This window comes from Hordeum vulgare, chromosome 5H, assembly GCF_904849725.1.
Source record: "Hordeum vulgare subsp. vulgare chromosome 5H, MorexV3_pseudomolecules_assembly, whole genome shotgun sequence".
Classification (NCBI taxonomy): domain Eukaryota; kingdom Viridiplantae; phylum Streptophyta; class Magnoliopsida; order Poales; family Poaceae; genus Hordeum; species Hordeum vulgare.
The window spans coordinates 443,792,950-443,800,747 of record NC_058522.1 but is presented as its reverse complement, the minus strand read 5'-3'; positions in this window follow the sequence as shown (position 1 = coordinate 443,800,747).

The window sequence follows — 7,798 nt, the reverse complement described above, 5'->3', positions numbered from 1 at the left end:
ATACACTCACAATCACAAGTGATCTAGATCAAAATCTACATCTATTCGTAGAACCGTTTGATACCACTATTGGGAAACATAGTGGAAAACAAACAAATCGTGCTACGCTCACGATCCCCAAAACACTATGAAGATGTATTAGAGATTTAGGACGAACCGTTACTGACTTCGAGTTGCATCGGAATAAGAGTTGGTGTAGATCGTTGATGAAGTCCCTCTATTTTTTCATAAAATATCTGTGGAACCGAAGACCAAAGCACGACCTCTCTATGGATTGTAGGACTACATGCTTCATGATGCGGTAGCGCTTTGCCGTCGAGAGCTAATTGCCATCGAAGAATTAGAGAGAGAAGAATAGAACCACATGGTCTTATCTATTATGAGTATTAGAGGTCTCTAGGTATATCTCTAATTAGATCAACTATAAATTAGAACAACAACTAGAGAACTAGCGGAGGCTGCAAAAACTTGTATCTCCAAAGGCCAAAATCCTCTTGTATATATAGGTTGGGGGGATAGGGAGTGCTGGCCGACTTGGGGAAGGGTTTCCCCTCCCCTTGCGCGACCTAGGAGGTGGTGGAGTCTCATTCCACCTCCCAATTCGGCCTCCCCTTCGGGCGGCCTCCCCACATGTATTGACGGAGTTTAATTAAGCTCCCCTAATAGTCCTCTTAGTATTTTTCTTTAGCCTGTTGATATTAAATAAATTCTAAAAGCCTTCTAATCAATGTTACAACATTTTATCATTTTTTGAAGTCTTTAGAAATATTTTCCGCCTATATTTCATTTCCTGGTATTACTCGTAACTCTGTGATAACCCCGAAATGCTTTCGGTTTCTCTCAAAACTCTTTCTTATGTTTGTGAAACTATTCCAATAATAGTTTCACATAACTCACTCCACTAATACTCAACAGATCATGATTCCCTTAAGCGTGTGACCTATAGGTCCTGTAAAACATATACATGAAGGAAACTTCCTTTCATTCAATGATCAATAGAGTAACCATGGATATCCATATTGATGCCTAATTATATACTAATGATATTCGAGCAAACCTTCTCTTGTCATATGCCATTCCCTTTGCTACATGATATTGCTACTTGTGAGCTATGTTGGGTGTTTCCCCGTAGAGGAAGGTTGAAGCAATATAGTAGTTGATAAGTATTTCCCTCAATGATAACCAAGGGTATGGAACCAGTAGGAGAGCTACCCAAATTCCAATCTTCAGCAGCTACAGACAAAAAAGCAAACACTTGCACCCAATGCGGGCAAGAGCGTTGTCAATCCCCTTGAACTCGTTACTTGCAAGGATTAGTTCTGATAATTATAGTTGTAATAAAATAAAAGTAAAAACAAAATAATAAAATTGCGGCAAGGTGTTTAGATTTTTATCAATACGATTAATTAAGTAGAACGAGAGGCATAGTTTTCACTAGAGGCTTCTCTCTCGAGCATATATCATATAGTGGGTAGACAAATTACTGTTGGACAATTGACAGAAAAGCACATAGTTATGATGTTATTCACGACAATGATCATGTATATAGGCATCCATATGCCTATGTACAAGTAGACCGACTTCTTCGTGCACCTACTACTCTTACTCCACCAATCGACCGCTATCGAGCATGCATATATGGTATTAAGTTCACGACAAACAGAGTAACTCTTTAGGTAAGATGGCATGATGTACACAAAGTAAACCCAATTAATATGAATAAAATCCATCATTTTATCCTTAATGGCAACAATACAAATACGTTTCATGTCCCCTTTTGTCACTCGGATATAGAGCACCGCAAGATTAAACCCATTACAACGCACCAGTCCTAGTGAAGATAAAATCAATCTAGTTGGCCAAACCAAACGGATATACCAGAGAGAAATACGAGCTATAATAATTGTGCATTAGAAAGTTCAGAAAAGATTCAATTACTTTCAATGAATGATCTGACCATAAACCCACAATTAATCGGGTCCCAACAAACTCACCCCAAAAGAAGATTTCATAGGATAGAACTCCAAGGAGATCAAGGAGAACATTGTATTGAAGATCAAAGAGAGAGAAAAATCCATATAGCTACTAACTAGTGACCCTCAGGTCTGTGGTGAACTACTCACACATCACCATGGAGGCAACAAGGTTGATGTATACGGCCTTCATGATCGATTCCCCCTCTAATAGATTACCGGAAAAGGCCTCCACATGGGATCGTGGCGGAACAGAGGCTTGTGGTGACAAAAAAAAGTATTTCACGTGTTGCTTTGTTGGTGTTTTGGTAATTGTGAATATACATAAGTCGAATTAGATCAGGAGGGCGGCTGAGGGAGTCACGAGCCTGCATGCCGCTCCCTACCCCCTAGGTGTGACATGCGGGCTGGTCGCTCCATCGTGGCTCTTTTGGCCACATTCCGTAACTTCTAGGGTCACTTTATGTCCAAAATTATACATTGGAGATGTACCAAGCAGCCCTAATATTAATTCCTCCTCATCCTCGAGTAGGTAAATGACAAAAACATAATTTTTATGTTGAATGCTACCCAACATGTAATCTTAATAACATCATAAATATTGAGAATGATAAATTAAGTAATATGAACATAATAATACTCAGAAATATAGGATCATAATCATTACTTATTAAAAATATATGATCGCCAAAGAATGTTTATCGCAACTTATTTTATCATATTAACATGGCATGACTTCGTCTTTAGCGCATAAGTATAAATCATGAGCACCCCCGTGTTAAATGAGGCAATTGGATCACAATTCTAATGTGCTTCACCATTTTCAACTTCACGCGATACATGAGCATCTACATTGGATATGCCACTATAGGTGGAATAGAATACGGTGGTCCAGATGAAAGGAAGGAGGAAGAAAGTCCCGCATAAACTTCTTGGATCACTAGAAGGGATTTCTACACGGGGTGAATAGACAACTTGACAAAAATAAAACTTAACCTTTTCCCAAATTCAATGGTTGGTAGAATTTAGGAATTATAGCAGGTCAAACACACCCTACACATGCAAGTCTGTGAGTATAGAAGCGAAAAGTAAAGATATGCACATGAAAGTAAGGAGTAGAGTTTAGGAAGATAAAACACAAAGATGACACGGTGATTTTTGACGTGGTTCTCATAGGTGGTGCTATCGTATGCCCACGTTGATGGAGATTTCAACCCACTACCATGAGAGTCCATGGAGGGCTCAACACTCAATCACTCTCTCACAGATTTGGATTGGGTAGAATAGATTGATTGGGTGGAAAGCAACCTGGGGAGGCTAGAAATCAAGATTCATATGGTAGGAATGGAATATCTTGATCTCAACACATGAGCAGGTAGCTCTCTCCCAGAAAATGGACGAGGCAAGTGTTGGTTCATTTTGAGTGCTTCCTCTATGAGTGAGAGGTAGGTGAAGAGGTATATATAGGCATCTCAAAAAATCCAACCGTTACAACTTTATTGCCCAACTTGGTGAAACCGAAGTAAAATCTCGGTTGCGCCTACTAGTGAAAAATGTGGCAACTTTAGGCTTTTCGGTGAGTCCGATGTATGAATCTTGGAGGGTCCGATTTGGTTGGCTTAGGCAGTTACCACACTCGGTGGCACCGATTTGCAAAACTTGGAAATTCCGATTTTATATAATTGTTAACTAGGGAGTTTGTCACTGTTTTTTAGTCAGACCGAAACCAAACTTGGTGGTACCGAGATGCTAAGGTTTGGCATAGGTTCTGTCTAGGGTAAAACTCGGTGGGGCCGATTTGGAAATATTGGTGGCACCGAATTTTACTTTGTGGTTTGGACAGAATATTTGTGGGAGAATTTCATGAGTATTTTTGGTGGCTAATCTCTAAGCACTTGAGCAACGAGATCATCATAGTCATCTCATCCCCTTTTAATAGTGTTGGTTTTCCTATGGGCCCAAATGTGATTTATCACAAAATATAAAGTGTAGAGTCTTGAAGCTTGAAGCTTGGCCAATCCTATTCCTTTTCTTCCTTTGGGTTTCTCCTCACAATCCTTAGCCAATCCTCTCTCTCGACTATATCTGAAATATACTAGATAAAAATATTCGTCCAAGAGACAATGTATGGTGTCATGAATTATCAAAACCACTAAGGGAGCATATGTGTTGTCAATCTCCCCTTTTTTAGTATGTCAATCTCCCCCTGTTTGGTAATTGATGACACCATACAATTAAAGCTTCAAATAAATATAGGCAGTAAAGTATGACAATTTTGAAGGATACATGATTGATACAAGCTCCCCCTAAATGTGTGCAATCCCCTACAAAGGACAACTGCTTTGGAATGCATGGATACACAAATTGTAGAAAGGGACATGATGAGTCATCTGTACCTTGGCTATATGTATCAAACATATGTGAATGAAAGGTTTCCATGTTCAAGACTCACCCTTCCAAACAATATGTGCCAAAGACAGGAGATCATCCTGAACAAGGATATGATGCATATACTTACCTTCGAGTTCTTGAGCATCTTAACAGTAGGAACACACTTGAGAAAACAATTGTTAGATAACACAAGAGTATTGTATTTGTAAAGAGGCAAAGAGATTCAACGGTACCAAGACATGGAAGACATTGAAAATAGGATTTGATGCTAGATATTTCTCCCCCTATTTGTGAGAATAGATATGTCTCCAAGAATATTTTAGAACTTTCTCCCCGAAGTATGAATATGTAGGTTTTCCTCCCCTCCTGAATCTTAGCATGTAGATATTGGGAGTAGGTAGGGTCAGACAAGTCCAATATAAAAAGGCAACTACAACTTTCTCTCCCCCTTAATGTAGTTTTCCCCTTGAAGCATAAGCTTTGATATTTCTCCCCCTATGGCATTAATTTTCAAAAAGGGTCGGAGGGTAAGGGTTCCTTGATATTTCTCCCCCTTTAATTTTATTTCTCCCCCTTTGATAAAGTTGAGAAAAAGCCAAAGAACTCAAGTAGTATAAAAATTCGGAGGATCCGATGCAAAATTAATTGGTAGAACCGAAAGTGATCTTCGGCCTCACGGAGAAATTCATATTGTTGGTGTCTAAGAAGCTCTAGGCATTATATCTGTTGTGTTGGTGAGACCAATTTTCCCAGTTTGGAGGGACCGAGTTGCAAAAAGGAACTTAACTACTTGAAAATATGGGATTTATATTATCAAACAAAAATCCTTCTTGGCTATTTTGACTCTGAAGTCTTTTAGATGGTTTATCAATGTTCTCAAAAAAATATTCAAATGATTTTAAAGGAATTTCAAAAAGATTTGAAATCAATTTCCATGTCTATATGGAGATTGAATGGTTCAAACAAAGCATGTGATTAAAATATTAACCATAGAAGACTCTTCATCTAGATGTTGGTCGGCAACTAGGTCACCTATATTAGAGTATATTGTTTTAAGGAGCCAAGCAAGATTCCTTGATCATATGTCATACTCACGTTAAGCTCAAAATGGGGTTACCATTTTTTGTTAAGCATTTTAATGTCTTCATATCACTTGAGTTGATTTACCTCATGACTTGGAGTAATACTTTATCAAGGATATGAGTACATACCTTTGAAAGATGTTGATGACATGGCATGTAGGTGAATTTGTTGTGGATGCTCAATGTTGATGAAGTTCATCTTGATTTGAGAGTAAACCTTGTTGTTTTGGTTCACTTTTCACCTAAATAGGTTAGTCATCCAAGGAAGAACATAATATATCCAAACGACAAGAGTGAGTTTATCAAACAAATTGTTGTCAAGGATATGATTTAAGTTGTGTTCTTCCTTCATCTCAAAGAAAGGGTTGTTGATACTTGGCCTTGAAAAGATTACTTTTGATGTGAGTTGATCACAATGTTGTGGAGTGTGGGTCTTCCAAGTACCTACAAAAGGTTAGATGCAATACAAGGGAGCATAGTTTTCCAATATATAAGATAGTGACATATCAATGGTATCATGGAATAGTCAAGTAAGCACGTGCCCTTGCATGCATCCGAGTGAGTCGAACTCAAGTTTGAAGCATCTATGATGTTCAAATCACTCCTCAAGTGACAAAACACTTTCTCATCAAGTGGCGTGTAAAGATATCGGCCAATTGTTTCTCAGTATGAACATGCTTGAGATTAATATCTCCTTTGCCAATGTTATCATGAATGAAATGATTGCAAACTTTAATATGTTTAGTACGACAGTGTTGCATGGGATTATGAGAAATTTTAATAGCACTTTCATTGTCACACAACAATGGAACATGTTTCACATGTATGCCATAATCCTTAAGAGTTTGCGTCATCCATATCCATACCAATTGTGCACAACATGATCCAAGGGCAATGTATTCCACTTGTGCGGTATATGGAGATACTGAGTTTTGTTTCTTGGAGACCCAAGACACCAGAGATCTCCCAAGAAATTGACATGGGCCTGAGGTGGATTTTATATCAACCTTGTCTTTGGCATAGTCCGAGTCTTAATAGCAAACAAGATTAAAAGTAGATCCCTTGGGATACCAAATGCCAAAGTTTGGTGTATGTATCAAGTATATCACGACCTTTATACTACACTCCTTGGGTGCTGCTTGATATCGGGCACACATGCACACACTTAACATGATATCAGGACGGGAGGCACACATATATATCAATGAACCGAGCATTGATCAATAAACCTTTTGATCAACCGGTTTGTCCTCCTTGGTGAGGTCAATGTGTCCAATTGTAGGCATGGGAATTTTCATACCTTTGCACTCTTGGATGTTGAACTTCTTGATCAAGTCCTTGGTGTATTTGGTTTGAGAGATAAACATACCTTCTCTCGTTTGCTTGATTTGCAAACCAAGAAAGAATTTCATCTCACACATCATAGACATCTCATATTTCTCAGACATCAAGCTTCCAATTTCTCACTAAAATGTGGGTTAGTAGATCCAAATATTATACCATCAGGATAAATTTGGAACATAAATAGTTCACCATTAACTCTTTTAGTGAATGAGGTTGTGTCAATTTTACCAATATCAAAGCGCTTTTCTATAAGAAAATTCGTTCGACATTTATACCAAGCTCGAGGGGCTTGTTTAAGACCATATAGAGGTTTAGGAAGTTTATAAACATAATTAGGTTTATTAGGGTTCATGGATCCGGGAGGTTTTTTAACATAAACTTCTGCCTCAATTTCACCACTTAGAAAAGCACTTTTGATATCCATTTGATAAAGAGTAATATCATGGTGATTGGCATAAGCAAGAAGAATACGAATGGCTTCAAGTCTAGCAACGGGGGCATATGTCTCACCGTCGTCCATACCTTTGACTTGTGTGTAACCTTGAGCCACGAGACGTGCCTTGTTGTGTACCACTTTTCCATCTTCATCTTGCTTGTTCCTAAACACCCATTCTGTACCGATGATGTTGTGCTCATCCTTGGGATTCTCCACTAGTGTCCATACTTCATTCCCCTCGAAGTTGTGTAGCTCTTCGTGCATGTCGTTCACCCAATCCGGGTCAAGAAGTGATTCTTCTACCTTCATAGGCCCAATGCTAGAGATAAATGAATAATGCTCACAAAAGTTAGCTACACGAGTTTTAGAGCGAGTGATTCTCCTGGATTGTTTGTCACCAATGATTTGATCTAGCGGATGATTCTTGTTCACCCGTGCTCAAATTCGTGGTAGATTTTGCTTGTTGGATGGTGGAGCTTTCTCATCTGCATCTTCTTCTTTGTTGTAGTTGAAGGTGTCATCTCGTTGAGGTGGTGGTGAAGGAGGTTGAGGTGGATCATGTTGTACTTCTT